This window comes from Martes martes (genome assembly GCF_963455335.1).
Source record: "Martes martes genome assembly, chromosome: 1".
Lineage (NCBI taxonomy): Eukaryota > Metazoa > Chordata > Mammalia > Carnivora > Mustelidae > Martes > Martes martes.
Window position 1 is genome coordinate 66,601,781 of NC_137888.1, and position 21,372 is coordinate 66,623,152.

At 35.3% G+C, this 21,372-nt stretch overlaps 1 pseudogene across 1 annotated transcript in view; it reads right to left on the reverse strand.

Moving 5' to 3' along the window:
* LOC308341014 (DNA polymerase theta-like) overlaps positions 1-21,372 on the reverse strand; it is a 116,612-nt pseudogene that overhangs the window by 4,005 nt on the left and 91,235 nt on the right. The window contains exons 23-26 of the transcript in view: positions 19,758-19,942; positions 17,371-17,482; positions 12,478-12,602; positions 1,028-1,185 (exon numbers count right to left, since the gene is read on the reverse strand). The product of the transcript in view is annotated as a DNA polymerase theta-like (transcript). The remainder of the gene's footprint in view (positions 1-1,027; positions 1,186-12,477; positions 12,603-17,370; positions 17,483-19,757; positions 19,943-21,372) is intronic.

Genomic DNA, 21,372 nt, shown 5'->3' on the forward strand with positions numbered 1-21,372 from the left:
CTCATCTCCAGCAGTTTATTCTTTCCATTTATGCCCCAAACCTTCTTAACTTCTTCCGAGGAAAATTTAAAACCTGGCTGCAGTCACAGTTTGGCAATCTCAATCATAGTGAAATGGTATTTAAAGCAAAAGTATGGACACGGGACAAATAGAGAAGGGGATCTACTTGTCAGAACAAGAAATAATCTATCCAAGCAATAAGGACAGAACTTAGGAAAATAAGAACAAGAAAAGAGGGCAATACTGGCAAAGAATATATGTGATAAAGAAGTTATCTCGGTATATATTCCCAGACTTCCGAGAACATGGAGGGTGATGAATAGGAAAATCAACATGTTCTTAGGGTGTTATCCAAGGACCAGAAGACCCCTAAGATTCCTTCAAAGTATCTTCAAAGTCAAAATTGTTTTCCTAATAACACTCAGAGTTTATTTTCCTTTTTCAGTCTCATTCTCTCCAAAGTGCACACTAAAGTAACCAGCTATCCTGATTTAGCACCAAAAGTCCCATATCCTGGGAAACCCATCAGTCCCCCACAAAGTGGGACATTTGTCACCATAGACTGTATAAGAGGGTCTTCCAGAGGTTACAGGACAGGTGAGATTGTAACAAACTGAATGCAGAAATATATAAGGGAATCCAAATATCTTCTCTTAAGTCAGACATTAAAGAGACTTGTAGAAATGTAAACTAAAACCACTTGTCACCAATTTTTTCTTGTTCTAAAAATTCAGTTGTTTTTAAGAAAATATGTTACTTGTGCTGACATATTGTGAGTTTATTATTATTTTCAAATGTTAATATGTTTTTGAATTTCCTGTTTAAATTTCTAATATGGTAAATATTAGTATATATAAACCACATAAACTAAGGGTTCTTTGGGACCCTTAGTAATTCTGAGAATATAAAGACATCATGAGACCAAAACATTTGAAAACTGCTGAAAAATAATGTGTAAAATGCTTCCCTTTTTCTTTTCTGATGCAATTAATCTCACTACATTATAGCAGGGTTCTCATTTATGAACAAACCTGTTCTGTCACTTTGAAGCATACTCTCCCAATGACCATGGAACTTGAAGGTTGAATGGAAGGTCTCTAACTGCTTCTGAATGTTAACTGTGGCTATTTTAACAATATCAGCCACTAAACCTTGGACTGTTGTGTTGATAGCCTGACGCTCCGCCTATGAAAATCAATAACAAGGGCTCCATCAGATACACCTACATGGTTTCACAGCTGCTCTTAGTATCCACAGATCAGTGCTCACATCTGTAATCTGGACCAGGATGTAATCCAGGACATCAACTATTAAGCTGCATCCTAACAACTAGAATGATCTAGGGTTCTAGATTCTGGGCTATCATCCACATGAAAACAGTCTAAATAGAAAAAGGTCAGAATACTTCAGTTTAGAAATCTTTAACATTTCAGAATCAAAAACTGCATTACACTTAAAATGTACTTAGTAGCTCAAAATTATTTCATAAACATATGTATCATCAATGTTCTAGTTCTAAACTTCACTCTAAAAGATCTATTCCTTAAGATACAACTCCTTTTAAGACTAAATAGATATAAGTAGAATATCATTCTTTGTGATGTGAGAATGTTCCAAGAACATCTTCCATATAAGTGGCTTCTTGGTCCTATGCAGAGTTTGGCCCCCAGAGCATCTGAAGCCCTCTAGTTTAAATCAGAGCTTTTATATGGGCTGCTGGGGTTAATCCTTAGCTGCTAGTGAAAATGCATACCCTAGATTGTAGATATTAAGTTAGAACTTCCCCAAAACTATTGCTCCATGAACTGCTTGGCAGGCAACCATAGCTACTAAAAGTGATCATCCTAAAGCAGCAAGGATGGGCATCTGGGTTAATGTTCAAGGTATAACCTACCCATGAATACCATATCTACTGCCCCAGAAGGTCTCAGAAAGTGGGAAGGGTCTACACTCTGGAAGGATCTATGTAACTTGAGACTAGTTTTATATCACCTGGGTTACAACCAACTCCTTATATAGTAAATAGTTGTTAAAGAGATAGACATCCCCCCCCCTTTTTTTATTTTGTCAGATGCTGATGAATCCACTCTAAACTCATTCAGTTGTCACTATTTAAAGGGTGACTGAACTTCAGAGTTCTACTGACGCCTCTCCTTCTTGAAACCATAGGCTGCTTTGTAGTGGACTGTGTTACTGCTGTTCTTACTTGCTGCCCCACCCAATGCCATGTGATTTCAAATGTTCACCCTAAAAGGTTGACCTTGACTTGTTCTGGCAAATGAAATGTGAATAAAATTGACATATAGCCCCATCTACAGCTATCCAACATTGTCACAAAAAAAGGCTTATCCCAGATAGAGACTTTTCTTTCATTCTCAATTCCAGAATGAAGAAAATATAGAGCAGAGCCAGAGTCAACCCAGAGCCAAACTCTAAAATAAATTAAAAATAAAGTTTCTTATTATAAGCCATTGAAATTTTAGGGTAGTTTTTACTGTGACATAAGCAAGCATAAAAATAAAACTAAGATATATACTTTACACTCATCATATTGTACTTCCCTGATTCTCTTCCAAAATAAAAAAAACTTGGCATTCTTTGGGCTTCTTCGTATCTCACAATCTCTGTCCCTTCACAACCAGGGGTTTTCACACGCATAAAAAACATAGGTTGCTGGTAATGGGAGATTAGGCCATTAGGACCAACCCTCCCACTGATAGCAATGGAAAAAGCTGGATAGAGAACGTCTCTTTGAATCAGATGGTTAAAAAGAAATGGGAAATTATAGAACCTAGAGAACCACGAGAGAAAGAAAACCAAGGAGATGACCCGGCATTGGAGGCCACATTTCTCCCAGAGACATCAACAGATTCCAGAAGAGGCAGCTGAGAGAACCTCTGAGCAGAGCTTGATGGTCTTAAGGGGCGGGAACAAACGGGGCAAGAAGTAGAAGGAGCGCTAGTAAACCATCAAATTGCCACCCCAAAACTAACACCCTAGGAAAAAAGATAAATTAGAGATAATCTGGTCTTAACATCTTTGCTTCAATTAATTTCTAATCCTGAAATTGGATCAAAGTCATCCTAGACTGTTGGTCATTCTAGTTTCCTGCCAAAAGCAAATGTAAATCTTCTGAACAAGGTAACATTATCATACGAGCTTCAAATTATACCCACAATCTTTCATAATCAACATTTGACACTCAATAAAAAACTACCAGTACAGCAAAGAATTGAGACAATATAACTGTTCTTGTAGAAAACTAAGAAAAACAAAGTACAGTAGGAAAAGAATACAGGGATACAAGTTTGAGACTTATTAGACTATAGACTATTATCAAATTTATTAGACTATAATATAAATAAATATATATTTATTTATATATTTATTTATAAATATATAATATTATATATAAATATATTTATTTATATATTTATACATATAAATATATATAAAATATAGTCAAGATAATAAAAGACAAAATTGAGTATTTCAACAGAGAACAAAATACCCATAAAATAAGAGCAAAATGTAAACTCAAGAACTAAAAAATAAAAATAACTTACTAGAGCTTTGAAATATATCTTGAAATCTGGGATTATGATACCTCTAGTTTGGTTCTTCTTTTTTTCAAGATTGTTTTAGCTATTTGGGGTCTTTTGTTGTTCCAAAACAATTTTAGGATTATTTATTCTAGTTCTGTGGAAAATGGTATTGGTATTTTGAGAGGGATTGCATTAATCTATAAATTGCTTTGAGTAACTCAGTATGGACATTCTAAAAATATTTTTTCTTCTCATCCATGAGCATGGAATATCTTTCCATTTGTCTGTGTCATCTTCAGTTTGTTTCATCAACATTTTTATAGTTTTCAGAGTATAGGTGTTTCACCTCCCCAGTTTAGTTTATTTTTAGGTATTTTATTATTCTTGGTGCAGTTGAAAATGGGATCATTTTCTTAATTTCTCTTTGTGCTACTTTATTATTAGTTCATAATAATGCAACAGATTTCTGTATATTAGTTTTGTATCTTGCCACTTCAATGAATTCATTTATCAGTTCTAGTAGTTTTTTGGTGGGGTCTTTAGTTTTCTATATATAGTATCATGTCCTCTGCAAATAGTAAAAGTCTTACTTTTTCCTTACCAATTTGGATGCCTTCTATTTCTTTCTTTTGTCTGATTGCTGTGGCTAGTACTTCCAGTACTATGTTGAATAAAAGTGGTGAGAGTGGACATCCTTGTCTTGTTCCTGACCTTGAAGGGAAAGATCTCAGTTTTTTACCATTGAGTATGATGCTAGCTGTGGGTTTTTTCACATATGGCCTTTATTATGCTCAGGTATGTTTCCTCTAAACCTACATTGTTGAAAGTTTTTTTGTTTTTTGTTTTTTTGTTTTTTATGAATGGATGTTGTGTTTTCTCAAAAAATACAACCAGAAATAAGAAATAACCAGAGTTGCTGAATATGTGGACAAAAAGGAACCCTTGTTCGCTACTGGTGATACTGCAAATTGGTGCAGCCACCATGAAAAACAGTATGGAGTGTCCTCAAAAAAATAAAAAATGGAATTACTATATGATCCAGTAATTCCACTACTGGGTATTTACCCAGTGAAAACAAAAACACTAATATGAAAAGATATATGCACTCTTATGCCTGTGCAGCATTTTACAATAACCAAAATATGAAGCAATCCAATTGTTCATCCATAGATGAATGCATAAAGAACATGTGGTATATTCCTACAATGGAATAGCACTCAACCATAAGAAAAGAATGAAATATTGCCATTTGCAACAACATGGATGGACCTAGAGGGCACAATGCGAAGTGAAATAACTTAATCAGAGAAAGACAAATTCCATATGATTTCAGTCATATGTATAATTTAAGAAACAAATGAACAAAGAAAAAAAAAAAAAAATGAACAAACTGGTAGTTGCCAGCCAGAGGGAAAGGAGGGTGAGGGAATGAAATAAAGGGAATTAAGAGTACACTTACCTTGATGACCTTGATGAGCACTGAGAAATGTACAGAATTGCTGAATTATTACATTGTACACCTGAAACTAATATAACACTGTATATTAATTATGCTCCAATTTTAAAAAGCATCACTCTGTGCCAGGGGAAAAAACAAAACTTAAAGCACTCAAACAGTACCTTCTTTGTAGTTTGGTGTGTGTGTGCAGTGGGGGATAGTACTGACATGAAGGGAACATAAAGAAACCTTCTGGAGTTCTGGAAAAGTTCTAAAGCATTCAGAATACAAAAGCTCAACAGTTGAGTTCAATAGCAAACTGAAGAGCAAAATCAGTAAATTGAAAGATACATTAGAAGAAAATATCCAGGGGGCATGCGGGTGGCTCAATCAATTAAGCGTTTGCCTTTGGCTCAGGTCATGATCTCAGGGTCCTGGGATCGAGCCCCGTCGGGCTCCCTGCTCAGCAAGGAGTCTGCTTCTCCCTCTTCCCCTTCCCCTCATGCTGGCTTGCTCTCTAATAAATAAATAAATCTTTAAAAATAAAAAAAATAAAAAGAAGAAAATATCCAGAATTAAGCAGGATGAAATATAAATGTGGAAAATACCAAACAAAGGATATTAAACATAAGGATTTTTTTAAAGTTTTAAACATTTTATAATAGGAGTCCCAGAGAGGAAAGAATGCAATGAAGCAATAATTAAAGAAGAAATGACTAAGAATTTTCCAAAATCAACAAAAGTTATCAAGTCACAGATTGAAAAAGTCCTAACACCCTTAAAGGATCAATTAAACACACATATTCACAGAGAAGCACATAAATTAAAAACATATGCATACTTAGGCATATCACAGAAAATCTAATGGAAATGAGACAGAAAGAAAAATACTGTATGGAAAGCAACCTAAAGAAGAGAGGCAGATTATATTCAAAGAAGGACAGTTAGAACTCAGGTGGGCAAACTAGAGCCTTCAGGCCAAATCTGGCCTAGCTTCTGTTTCTGTAAAAATGTTTCATTGGAACACAATCACACTCACTCATTTATGTATTGTCTCTGACCATATTTGCACTATAAGAACAGAATTTAGCAGGTATGACAAAGACTCTATGCCCTATTTGCAAATATACAAGTGAGCTTACTTTATCGGACACAGGCACAATTAAAAACCTAAAGGGAAGTTCTATTTAGTAATAAATGCTTAAAATTTCCCTCTGAGATCAGAAAAGAGACAAAGATCCTCACTGTTCCTACTTATATTCAACAATGTCCTAGCTGGTAAGTCAAGCAAAAGTAATAAAAAAATAAAGTTGGAAAGGTAGTTATAAAACTACTTTGCAGATGATAATTGCGATGATAGAATATCTACAAGGTATCTACTAATTTTTGAATTAGTAAGTAATATTTGCAAGGCTTCTAGACAAAAGAAAAATAAAAACAATTATATTTCTAAGTGCCAGTAGCAAAGAGTTAGGAAATGTTAAAAAAGTAGGAAAAGAGTAAAAAAAAAAAATACCATTTGCAACAGCGTCAAAAGTTTTCAAATACCTAGCTATAAATCTAATAAAAATACATATACAATCTCTTCCCCCAAAAATACACATTAAGAAAATTTAAGAACTACAGACCTAAATAAATTGACAGATATATCATGTTCATGGATTAGAAAACTCAAGTGTATAAATATGTCCATTAATCCCATCTTGATCTATGAATTCAAGGCAACCTCAAAAAAATCCCAACAGGATTTTGTTTTTGTCTAGAAATTCACGTGCTGCTTCTACAACATATGCGGCAATGCAAAGAACCAAGAATAGGCAAATACTCTTGAAAACCAAACAAAAGAATGAGGTAAGAAGACTTATTTTATCCTATATCAAGACATCTTACAAAGCTGTATCACAAAGGTAATGTGGCACTGTCTAAAGAATGAACAAATACAACAGACAAAAGAAATGCATCCAAAAACACATCCATATTTGAAAATATTATTTGTGGCAAAGGTGACACTGTAAAGTAGTGGGGGGAAAGCTCAGTCTTTTCAATAAATAGTTAGGGACAACTCTATATCCTTGAGTGGGAAGGAGAAAGACCTTGACCTTCAGTCTCTCAAAATACATAAAAACCAGTTCTTGGTTGATTATAGATATAAATATATATGGCAAAATAAAAAGCTCCTAGTGAATATTTTCTTGAAATTGGGGTAGAGAAAACTTTGTTAAAACAGATCAAGGAAAATACTACAATAATATAAAAGATGGATAAATCCACATAAGTAAAGGGCTCATATCTGGAATATATAAAGGACTCTCATAAATCAGTTAAAAAATAGATAATTCAAAAAAAGAGAGACAAAGATTTAAACAGACCCTCCACAAAAGAGGATATCCAAATGGACAATAAGCAAAAAAGGAGCTCAACATCACTAGTCACTAGAGAAAAAAAAATCGGAAGGAGAGATGAACCATGAGAGACTGTGGACTCCATGAAACAAACTGAGGGCTTTGGTGGGGGGTAGGAAAATGGGTGAGCCTGCTGATGGGTATTAAGGAGGGCTCATATTGCATGGAGTACTACTGGGTGTTACATGGAGTACTAGTGGGTGTTACATGTAAACAATGAATCTAGAAACACTACATCAAAAACTAATGATGTACTGTATGGTGACTAACATAACACATTAATTAATTAATTAATTAATTAATTAATAAAAAGCAGAGTGAGGTACCATTACACAGTTGCCAGAATGGCTAAAATTAAAAAGACCAATGACAGTAAGCAATGGCAAGAATGTAGATAAACAGAGCTGATGGCAATGTTAACTGGGATACCCACTCTGTAAAACTGTTAGGCAGTATATACTGCAGGTATAAATATACTAATTCTATGACTCACCAATTCCACTCTAAAGGTAATGAAGTTGGGTGCATGTGTTTACCAAAATACACAAATAAGAATGTTCATAGAAGCTTTATTAATGATAGCTAAAACCTGGAAATAGTGAAAATTTCTGCCACCATTCAAACAGATAAATAAATTGTTGGTATGTTCCCACAATGTCAGTTAAATAAAGACATGAGCTAGGTTGCGTATGACACTAATGAATCTCACAGACCTATATTTGAGCAAAAAAAGTCAGACCCAAGAGTACATACAGTACAGTTGCACTTAAATAAAATTCAAGTTCATACAAAACTACCCTATACTTTTATGTGTGTGCTGGGGTGGGAAATGGATGGTATTGATTTCGAGGGAACATAAAGAAGCCTTCTGGGTGCTGCAAAAGTTCTATATCATGACTGGGATGGTGGTTATATGGGTATACATATTAAGACTTCCAGCTTTATGCTTAAGGATTTGTACCCTTCACTGTACATGTTATTTCTCAATAAAAATTTTAAGAATTAACCAAATTAATTCCCTCTCCTCATCTAAAGTTACTGATAAGAATGCAAAGGCCAAACACAGTGTGGGAGAGAATATTTTCCAAAAATGTAATCAATAATGAGCTCCTATATATAAGAAAAAGACAGGGGGCCTGGGTGGCTCAAATGCTTAAGTATCTGCCTTCAGCAAAGGTCTTGATCTTGGGGTTCTGGGAGTCTGCTTTTCCCTCTCCCTCAGCTCTCCTCCCACCCCCACTTGTGTGTTCTCTGTCTCTCTCAAATAAATAAAATCTTAAAAAAAGAAAAAGAAAAAGAAAAAAGAAAATTCAACAACAAAGGATGAACAAGAAAACTTGAAAAAGTACTTTCCCAAGAAAAAATAGCTAATGGCTAATATATATTTGTTAAGTTGCTTTACCTCATTAGTATTCAAGGAAATGCAAAGTAAAACTAACAAGATACTACTTTAAACCCACCAGAATAGCTAAAATTGTATCATCTTAATAGCAACTGTTGGCAAGGATGCAGAGCAATGGGAACTTGCACATACTTCTGATAAAAGGACAACTGCTACAACCACCATAAGAAACCATTTGGCTTTACCTACTAAAACTGAAGCAGCAGCAATTCTATGACTTGGTCTTTACCAAACCTAAATGGAAACATATGCACACCAAGGACCTTGGACAAGAATTTTCAAAACAAGATTAACTCTGAGAAACAAACTGAGGGTTTTGGAAGGGAGGGGGGTGGGGGGATGGGTGAGCCTGGTGGTGGGTATTAAGGAGGGCACTTATTGCATGGAGCACTGGGTGTGATGCATAAACAGTGAATCTTGGAACACTGGAAAAAAAATAAAATTTAAAAAATAAAATTAAATTAATAATAACAATAATAAGAAACTCTAAACTGGAAACCTAAATGTCCATCAATGGAAAAATGGATAAACTGTGATATATTCACATAATAGAATACACTACAATAAAACAGTTACTCCAAATGAAACATGAGTGACTTACCTATGCAATTTTGAGTGAAAGAAGCTAGATACAAGAATATATACGCATGATGTAGAAAGAGGTCAAAAATACATAAAACTATAGGCTTAGAAATGACAATAGCAATTATTCCTGGGAGGGCTGTGGGTAGTGATTAGGAAACATCAAAGGATTTTCTATGTGACTTGAGTAATTGCTACACATGTGTAGCTCTGTGATAATATACTGAAATTTACATTTGTTTCCTGTATTTTCCCTATGTGTATTTTTCAATATAATAAGGGTTTAAACAAAAAGTAAAACCAAACGAAAACCAAAATTTGCATCTGATTATGTTTATTCATAATTTAGAGGGGCGGAATTTTCTTTTCTTTTTTTTCAGTAACAACATAATGAATCAGTTAAAACTTTGACTCCTAAGGATTTGGCATGAAAGGTTTACTCTCAGAGAGTCCAGATATGGACCCTCAACTCTATGGTCAAATAATCTTCAACAAAGCAGGAAAAAATATACATTGGAAAAAAGACAGTCTCTTCAATAAATGGTGCTGGGAAAATTGGACAGCTATATGTAGAAGAATGAAACTCGACCATTCTCTTATGCCATACACAAAGATAAACTCAAAATGGATAAAAGACCTCAAGGTGAGGCAGGAATCTATCAAAATCCTAGAGAAGAACAGAGGCAGTAACCTCTTCAACATTGGCCACAGCAACTTCCTTCAAGCTATGTCTCCAAAGACAAAGGAAACAAAAGCGAAAATGAACTTATGGGACTTCATCAAGATCAAAATCTTCTGCACAGCAAAGGAAACAGTAAAACAAAGAGGCAACCCACGGAATGGGAGAAGATATTCACAAATGACACTGCAGACAAAGGGCTGATATCCAAGATCTATAAAGAACTCCTCAAACTCAACACACACAAAACAGAAAACCACATCAAAAAATGGGTAGAAGACATGAACAGACACTTCTCCAAAGAAGGCATGCAAATGGCTAACAGGGACATGAAAAAATGTTCATCATCATTAGCAATCAGGGAGATTCAAATCAAAACCACATTGAGGGGTGCCTGGGTAGCTCAGTGGGTTAAAGCCTCTGCCTTCTGCTTGGGTCATGATCCCAGGGTTCTGGGATCGAGCCCCACATCGGGCTCTCTGCTCAGCAGGGAGCCTGCTTCCCCCCCCCCCGCCCCGCCCCCACCTGCCTCTCTGCCTACTTGTGATCTCTATCTGTCAAATAAATAAATAAAATCTTAAAAAAAAAAAAAACACATTGACATATCACCGTACACCAGTTAGGATGGCCAAAATCAACAAGACAATAAACAAGTGTTGGAGAGGATGTGGAGAAAAGGGAACCCTCTTACACTGTTGGTGGGAATGCAAGTTGGTGCAGCCACTTTGGAAAACAGTGTGGAGATTTCTTAAGAAATTAAAAATAGAGCTTCCCTATGACCCTGCAATTGCACTACTAGGTATTTACCCCAAAGATTCAGATGTAATGAAAAAAGGGCCATCTGTACCCCAATGTTCATAGCAGCAATAGCCACAGTTGCCAAACTGTGGAAAGAACCAAGATGCCCTCAATGGACAAATGGATAAAGAAGATATGGTCCATATATACAATGGAGTATTATGTCTCTTCAGAAAGGATGAATACCTAACTTTTACATCAACATGGATGGGACCGGAAGAGATTAGGCTGAGTGAAATAAGTCAAGCAGAGAGAGTCAAGTATCATATGGTTTCACTTACTTATGGAGCATAAGGAATAACATGGAGGACATTGGGAGAGGGAGAGGAGAAGTGAGATGGGGGAAATTGGAGGGGAGACAAACCATGAGAGACTGTGGACTCAGAAATAAACAGGGTTTTGGAGGGAAGGAGGTGGGGGGATGGGTGAGCCTGGTGGTGGGTATTATGGAGGGCACGTATTGCATGGAGTACTGGGTGTGGTGCATAAACAATGAATTCTGGAACACTGAAAAGAAATAAAATAAAATTTAAAAAAAAGAAAAGGCTTACTCTCACATCTTTAGGTGCAAAAATATTAATTTTCAAAAACTTACATGGCTCACTTATATATATGACTCTATCTACCATTTTTCATAATGTAAAATCCCATGAAATATAACTCCTGTTATATCAAGTCTTAATTTTTCAGCCTGCCATTAAAAGCCTTCCACTAGCTGACTCCCTCTGACCAATAGAAAATTATCTACCCCTAAGTGACAACTGATTTAGAGATATGGTAAAAGCCTGATAAATATTTGATGTCTGCTTATTTGGGAGCCTACAGAGTGAAGAAATAGCAAAAAGCCAACAATTCCTCCATGGTCCCAAAGATCATTAGTGCTCTGAAGGTTTCCTGCTCCAGACAGAAGTTTAGCAGTATGGGACTGGGAATTTTCAGTACATACAATGTGTAGTGGGCACTGACATGCAAAAGTATGGGAGAAGATGAAATACAAGGAGTTTAAACAGGAAGATGTGGACTATATAGAAATTTAAATGTTCAGATACATAGAATACTTTTTGTGGATCCCAATGATTTCAGAGTTTTTAACAATAATTTGAACACATACCATCAATAAATACTTAAAATGGTACTAAGAAAACAGCCTACTTCAATATTTTGGATATCCTAATAACCTCTGTTGAGCCACTTCTTTTAAAACAAACACACAAGTAGAATGAACCAAAAATGAAGGAACCACATATAATGATTGGTTAATCTCTAAAAACATTGGCAATTTGGTGTGATACAACAAACTGGTATCTGATAACTGAAACAAAGAACAATTAGCAGATGTAAAAATTAAATTTATAACTTATTAGTAAAACTACTAAGTAACTGGTTTACTGAAACAGAACATCTTTAAAGTATTTGAAGTTTTACTAAGTGAACCCGTATTTACATTAGTCTTCTAAGGACTGTGTTCAGCAAATTTAGGCACAAGCCATCACTTCAAAATCCTTAGTGAAACAGAAAATCCAATTAATAAGCTATTGATCCCTAAAAGGAAAATTAGCAGTGTTTAGTCTATAGAAAAAGCATATATGATTAAAATATTAAGTTAAAAATCCAGAGACATTTTAACATACGTGAACTTTATGATAAGGATTGTTGTCATGGATTCCTGGTAAATATCTACGCCTTCCCAAAATGGTCTGAACAAAACCATTTCTTTTACAATTCTTCACTGTCTCTCTCATGAAATGATTAATGCCTACAAAGAAAATACAAAAATAATTACAACCAAAGTCCATTCTTAAGTTCATTCACTATCTTCAATATAGTGAAATACACCAAAACCCTACCATGATTATATTAAATTATATTGCATCATCAAAACTTTGCATATAAACTTTCATTCCCTTTTTGCAGACTCAGAAAGTTAGAAACTAAAGGGACTTTAGAAATGACATACTTTACATAATCTCTTCCAGTCCCGTCCATGTTGATACAAAAGTTGGGTATTCATCCTTTCTGATGAATATATATATATATTTATATATATATATATATATATATATATATACTCCATAGTATATATGGACCACATCTTCTTTATCCATTTGTCCATTGAAGGGCATCTTGGTTCTTTCCACAGTTTGGCAACTGTGGCTATTTCTGCTATGAACATTGGGGTACGGATGGCCCTTCTTTTCACTACATTTGTATCTTTGGGGTAAATAACCAGTAGTGTGATTGCAGGGTCATAGGGAAGCTCTATTTTTAATTTCTTAAGAAATCTCCACACTGTTTTCCAAAGTGGCTGCACCAACTTGCATTCCCACCAACAGTGTAAGAGGGTTCCCTTTTCTCCACATCCTCTCCAACACTTGTTGTTTACTGTCTTGTTGATTTTGGCCATTCTAACTGGTACAAGTCAAGCAGAGAGAGTCAATTATCATATGGTTTCACTTATTTGTGGAGCATAAGGAATAACACGAAGGACATGGGGAGATGGAGAGGAGAAGGGAATTGGGGGAAATTGGAGGGGGAGATGAACCATGAGACACTGTGGACTCTGAAAAACAATCTGAGGGTTTTGGAGGGGCCGCAGATGGGAGGTTGCGTGAACCTTGTGGTGGGTATTATGGAGGGTACGTATTGCATGGAGCACTGGGTGTGGTACATAAACAATGAATTCTGGAACACTGAAAAGAAATTTAAAAAATAAATAAAAAAGAAAAAAGAAAAGAAATTATATACTCTAACTCTATCATGAACAAAAAATATGAAACTAAACTCCAGAACAACAGAGCAGGTACTAAAACCTAGGATCTTAAGATTATTTCATGGTAATTTTCACAGGCTTCTTCTGCTCTTTGATTATGTTAATCTTTTACTCTTTGGTCTTACCACTTCCAGGCTTAAAACATTAACAGCTCCTTGTTAGCATCTAAGCTACAATCCAAATAGGACCTAACTGAAATTAATACACAAATAATAAATACTTTATTAGGAATATATATAACTCACTTCTTAAAAGTTTAAAAAGTTACAAAGTTTAAAAAGACTATGTATAGTATACTATTCAAACAATTTCATATTCCCTATACCAGCATTCATCCTTTGCAATATAGGCTCATTATTATGTCCTATAGATAGATCTTCAGTGTGAGTTTGTTGTTCCAGGCCAGCCAAAGTCTTCACTGCTCATTCCTGTCTCTGAGTTAAAGAAGTCTTTTCTAACTGGTCTATCTTTATTTATATGTGCTGATCTATCTTTATTCATATGTGCAACCTCTGCTTTCTCACAGCTCTGCTCATCCTAAATAATAAACATTGACAACTCCTAACCAAAACACCTCATTTGAGGATTTCCGTTTGTGACTAGCACAGGAGAGACATTTGAGGAGACTGTGGGTGAAAGGAAGGGGAGAAAACCCTACCAACTGAAGCTGTTGGTGATATTCAACCACCAGCGTAAGAATTTTAGAAAGCAATAAGGCTATCACCTTTTCTGTTTAAGAATTAGCGTGTTATTATTGAGTGAAAAGCAAAGAAAATGATGAGATTGAAGAGAATGCATCTCTACAAATTCTCTTACCTGACTCCTGCCAGAGGCCCTCAAACATTCAGAGGCTGAAAGAACTACTTTATAAAAGCAAACAAAGGGAAGGGTTGGGGGAGGCAAACCAGGAAACAGATTCTCAACTCTAGGGAACAAACTGATGGTTACCAGAAGGGAGGCGGGTGAGGGATGGGTGAGTAGGGAAGGGGATTAAGGAGTGTACTGTAATGAGCACCAGGTGATGTATGAAAGTGCTGAATCACTGTATTGCACACCTGAAACTAATATTATACTGCACGTTAACTAACTGGAATTTATGTAACAACAAAAAAATCAATCCTGATATATAATTTACATACCGTAGAAGGAACCCACTTTAGGTGAATAGTTAGATGCATTTTAACAAAGGTACACTACAATATATGAAACATTTTTATCACCTTTATCAGTCAGCCCTCCATTATCAGCCTCAAACTCTCACTGACCTGCTTTATAACACTATACCTTCGTTTTTCATGTTCTTAAAATTCATAAAAATTGACTTATGCTGTATGTCCTCATTTGAGTTTGCTTTCTTTTGCTAAGTAGTATTCTATAGCAGAGGTATACCAAAATTTGTTTTGGTTTGGTTTGGTTACCATGGTCCTGTTCATAGATATTTGGTTGTTACGAATAAAACTGCTATAACATTCACATATAAGTCTTTCTTTGGATATGTTTTCATTTTTTTGGACAAATACGCAATACTAAAATTACAGGATCACATAATTGTTTCACTCTATATCAAAGAGTCACAGCGTTTTCCAAAGTGGTTGTACCATTTTATAACTTTATCAGCAATATAAAAGAAATACAGTGCTTTTTATTTTAGCCATTCTAGTGTTTTTGTAATGGTATCTGTGGTTTTAATTTGCTTTTCCCTGATGACTAATGATGATAACATTTGACGTGGTCATTCATGTATCTTCTTTTGTGAAGTGTCTGTTCAAATCTTTTGACCTTTATTTTATTGGATTGTTTGCCTTCTCAGTATTGAGTTATAAGAGTGTTTTACATATTCTTGATGCAAGTTCACTGGACAACAGGACTGCAAATATCTTCTCTTTTGTAGCTTGCCTTAGATTTGCTTAATGGTGTCTTTTACCAATGTTTATATTTTATGTTTAATTTGGTGTAATTATCACCTAAAAAATCTTTGCCTACCTCAATGTCACAAAGTATTTTGCACCTATTTTCTTCTGGAAGATTTATAGTTTTAGCTTTTATTTTTAAGTCTATGCTCCATATGAACCTAACTTTGGAATATAGTATAAGATAATAGTTGAATTTCATTTTTTTCCCATACTGGTCTCCAGTTGTTCTAGAACCAACTGTTGACATGATCATGCTCCATTGAGTTAACCATGGTGACTGTTGAAAATAAAGCCACTATATATGTATAGGTCTATTTCTTTTTTTTTTTTTTTCTTTCTTGAAGGTGGTCTTCTTTTTTTTTTAATTAACATATAATGTATTATTAACCCCAGGGGTACAGGTCTGTGAATTACCAGGTTTACACACTTCACAGCTCTCACCATAGGTCTATTTCTGAACCCTTTATTGTGACCCATTTTTTTTTTCATGTCTACTCTTATGCCTACATTGATTATTACAGTTTTATACTAAGTTTTGAACCCAGGGAGTGTTAGTACTCAACACTGTATTTTTCCCAAAAAATTTTTCCTCGTTATTCCAGGCCCTTTTAATTTCCATATAAATTTAAGATCAATTTGTCAAATTCGACACAAAAATCTAATGGACTATTGACTGGAATTAAATTGAATCTATAGGACAATTTATAGAAAACTGCCATCACAATAACATTGTGCCTTCTAATAAATTAACATGGTAAACCTCACATTTACCTAAGTATCTTCAATTTCTTTCAGGATTGTTTTAGAGTTTTCAGTAAAGTCTTGCACATACTGTTGAATTTATCCCACATATTTCAGGTATTTTGATGTTATCATAATGGTTTTATTTTTACTCCATTCACTAATTACTAGCATGCAAAAATCCAACTGATTTTTATAAATTATCTTTATATGGGGCTGGGGCAGCTGGGTGGCTCAGTGGGCTAAGCTGCTGACTTTGGATCAGGTCATGAACTCAGGATCCTGGGATCCAACCCGGCTCACACTCAGGAGGGAGTCTGCTTTTCCCCTCTCCCTCTTCCACTTCCCCAACCCCTGCTTGTGCTCTCCCTCAAATAAATAAATAAAATCTTTAAAAAAACACACACAAACCTTGTACAATGGAACATTTCTAAATTTAGTTATTTGTTCTAGCAGTTGTTTTGTAGAATTGAAATTATTTTCTATGTATAAGATCATGTCATATGTGAATAAAGTTTTCTTTGGGGGGACTGAGGTCAGGGCTGATTACAAAGGGTATGAAGTAACTTTCTGGGATGATATGGTCATGATTCCATATCTAGGTTGTGGTGTAGGTTATAGGACTCTGTGCATTTGCCAAAACTTATACAAATATACATCTTAAAAGGGTAAATTTTATTGTATATAAATTGTACCTCAATAAATTGCCAAAAGACAAGATAATTTAAAACAATAATACTCAAACTGCTCTTGTTCTTTCATAGTTTCTGGTACATTTAATCAATGGTTTACTGTTTCAAATTGAAGCTATTAAAACCTAAAGCATAGCACAATTCCAAGACTTTATGGCATATTCACAATGACAAACTAGCATATACATCAATTGGGTTTTTTTATCCCATTTTTGTTCCAATTTTTATGAAAAAAGACCATCTTAGCAAATAATCATAAGGATGACGTTATTTAATTAACAATATCTGGGGAAAACTTCTCAGTAATAGAAATGTTAACAGAAAATCTTGTAACACTATTTTTTCAATTACTGTGGCAAGATAATTGACTAGTATGTAGAGCATAACTAAAAATTAATGTTTCTTTACCTGTATATCTGGATTTGAAGGAATCCATGTAGCAAGCGGCATCATTTTCTTTAATGCCCATCTGCTCTGCCGAAGATTTGGCACCCATTCCATAAATGATTCCATAGCAAATCTGAAAAGGAGTCATCACACTCAGTAAATAAAGAAAAGGTCATAATTACATAAACTGCAAATATAAAAAGTTGATCAGGGTTGAAATTTGGTAAACTTTTTATTTCATAGTGTGTCAAAGAAATGATTAGATCTGCTTTTGGTAGGTTAAATTCATAGAACCTGATATCTAGAGAACATCTTTTCTCTTTTCTGCCTTTTAACAATACTTTCAGGCTGGGGGAGGAAGGGGAAGAACATAAATAAATGTGAATGTGTGTGTTTTAAGGAACTAATCCTAGTGATCTAAAAGGGAAGATTTCTTTCTGACTCTTTGTCATGTATCCAGTAGTCTTCAGAGTAGCTTTCTACTCTTATAATAATACCACATTAACTTTTGCTTAGACAAGCGCCCAGGAGTCAGGAAAGAGAAGCATTACAAACATTCCTCTCCTGGCTCCTGCATAGGACAGAGCAGGAAGAGAAGGCTTTGGGGTTCGATAATAGGGAATACTTGATTGGAAATAAATATGCCTCCTGACATCCCACAGTTGCAGAATTCAATTGGGTTAAACAAGTTCCTGAGGAAATTTTGGGAGTAGTAGAAGGAAATAGTCTAAACAGGTCAGTAGGAAACTGTAAATTTAATAACAAGTATTTAGTTTAAATAAATAATTAACTAGTTTAACTAGTTAAATCCTAGTTCCAAATAACCAGTTTAAATCCTAGTTCCAGAATTTATAAGATTATCTTGCAGAAGCTACCTAAACTCTTGTATCTCGACTTCTTCATCCACGAGGATAGTAATACCTGCATCATGGAATTGTGAAGATTACTAAATTATTACCTCTAAGTGTTCAGAAAACTAACATAAAGTTCATATAAATGTCATTAAATATAATTTTAAAAGATAACTTGTAAAAGATGATTATCAGAGTCCCAAGCTACTTATAATGTGATAAAATAACTAGAATTTTTTGTCCTTTCCTGCCTTTTCTAATACATTGAGAAGGTTATTTTTTCCCCTCCTTTTATCTTTTCCTTTTTGGTGTTTCTACATTTTTTTTTTTTTTTTTTTTTACTGTGACTCCTTTTTTTTTTTTAAACTTGGGTAGTACACAGCACTGGCTGAGATCTCAGCCAGACCCAAGGAGTAGACAGTGCAGAGCATAAACACTATTAAGTCATGCAAGAACTTATAAAAAAAAGAGGCAGATATCATCAATGGATGAGTGTTTAGGTGATAAAGTCAGCATGTCTAAGTTCTGGCATTCTGAGCTCATCCTGGCTCCACCACTTATAGCTGTATGATCTTTAGCAAATTACTAACTTTTGGTGCTTCCCTTTATGCCTATTTAAAATGGGAATAATAATTGTACCTATTTCATGGGTTTATTATGAAGGTTAAATATTGGAACATTAGTTCTTTATCCAGGGTTCGATTCTTGCTGAATGCAGGAGCCCAGAGATTATTAAACAGAGAGGGCAAAGCTGGTTTTCTAAAGAGTGAAGAAACATGTGCTGGTGCTGAACAGGCAATGGCTGAGAGGAAGGGTTTCATGTCTAATGAGCCAGTCAAGACTTACAGCTGTGAGTCACTAGAAGTATAAACGCAAAACTAACACAGCTGGATCTTAAAGGTGAGGGTGATGGTCTTTTGTCTCAGCCAGCAATCCTATTTTTCAAAAATGGCCTCAGATTTCCCACAGGCCAAGTGGTGAAAGAAGTATCAGTGTCAATAGAGGCCAGAAAATGGTATAAATGTGGCCTTTGACTTTCTCTGTGCATGACAGTCATCCTGGAGTAGGAACTAATAAGGACCCACTTGAAAAGTCCAAGGACAGTATAAAGTTTCACATGTGGATTAGCTAACCAATGACCTCAAAAAATGAAAAAGCTATCAGTTATTAATTATAATCCACAGTTCAGTGATTCTTTTTCAATAAACATTTAGAGAACACCTATAAAAATAAAAATATGAAAATGTTTACAGACTAGAAAGACATTTTTTAAAATACACATATATACACATAAATAACAACTACTACCACCACAATATCTACCGCTAATGTGGATGGCTTTCCTCATGTGAGGTAGCCTCAGACAAAGTCTAGCTGATTCTTTCTACTGACTCTATGAAGGAGAGTATGATGAATGCCATGAGACAAGCTCAGATGAATATGGTTTGAAAGATCCACAGATGGAGAAATCATCATTCCCCAACTGCAAATGATCAAGGCATTTTTATTAAAACTTTTTTAATCATTAAAATTCTCATATATGTTAAACATGTTCACCTGCTTTGCTTGTTGCCTCAGATCATCCCCAACAGACTCTCGTTCAATCATCTTCCACTCAGCTGCAGTACTCCTGAAAACATCAGCCCCGGTGTTTAATACTTGAATGAGGCAACGATCATGGGATAAATGAGCCAAGATCCTCAGTTCAAGTTGAGAGTAATCAGCAGCTCATATTAAGCCACCTGAAATAGAAATGATTTTAGAAAAGCTGGTACAAAGATAAGTCCACATTTTATACAATTGAGCAGGATGACAGAAATTTAGTTCTAACTTAGAACCATAAGATTAGGGAAGGGAGGGAAAACTGAAGGGGAGGAAATCAGAGAGGGAGACAAACCAGGCTCTGGACTCCAAGAAACAAACAGGGTTACAGAAGGAGAGGGGTTGGGGGATGGGATAACCGGATGATGGGTATTAAGGAGGACACGTGTGGTGATGAAAGCTGGATGTTATATGCAACTAATGAATCATTGAACATTACATCAAAAACTAATAATGTACTATAATGTTGGCTAACTGAACATAAAAAAAGACATTATGTGCCCAAAAGTTAAAATCTAGCTCTTAATGTGATGCAATTCAGTTCTGTAACTTAGATCATTTTTTTTCTGTTCAGTTTTCAAGTATATGTAATATTTGTAAAGCCACCCCTGACTTCTGCCCCTTAAACCACTATGCTAGTGCTTTCCTCAGTGTTTCTGTAGCATTTGACACATAATCTAAAATGGTTCTTTCATGCCTCTCCCACATAGCACAGAACCATTAGGGATGGGATACTTAATTTTCTTTTGCATTCTATGCAAACCCTTATGCATGGGGCACCTGGGTGGCTCAGTCAGTTAAGCGTCCGCCCTCAGCTCAGGTCATGATCCCGGGATCCTGGGATTGAGCCCCGTGTCATGCTCCCTGACCAGCGGGGAGCCTCTCTCTCTCCTTCTGCCTGCCATTCTGCCTACTTGTGCTCTCTCTCTCTTCAAATAAATAAATAAAACATTAAAAAAAAAAAAAACAACCTTGCACAGTTCTGATACTTCATAGCTCCTTAAATAGTGGTTGAATGAATGAATGAAGAAACTGGTTTGCAACGTGTACACATTGTAAGTGGGCTGGAGAGAAACATGTGCTCTGCTTTGACAATAAAAACATTCAGTGGTCTCTGAGAAACAAACTGAGGGTTTTGGAGGGGAGGTGGGTGAGGGGTTGGGTGAGCCGGGTGGTGGGTATTAAGGAGGGCACGTATTGCATGGAGCACTGGGTGTGATGCATAAACAATGAATCTTAGAACACTGAAAAAATAAAGCCTAAATAAAAAAATAAAATTAAAATTAAAAATTTTAAAAAAGAAAAAAAGCATTCAGTGGAAACAAGGGGTTGATATGTGGAGAAGGGTTACTTAGAGGATTCAGAGAGTTTACCTATGTAATGGAAATTACTGGATTAGATATACATGGCAAAAATAAAATTTAAAAGATTATGGCTAAGAAAAAAGGAGGGAAAATGTGACTGATATCACCACATACTCATTGCCTATTATAAAAAAGTCATGCTACAAATCAAGAACAAGAGAAAATACAAAGAAGCAGTTCACAGAAACAGTCAAAAGAACCTTAAA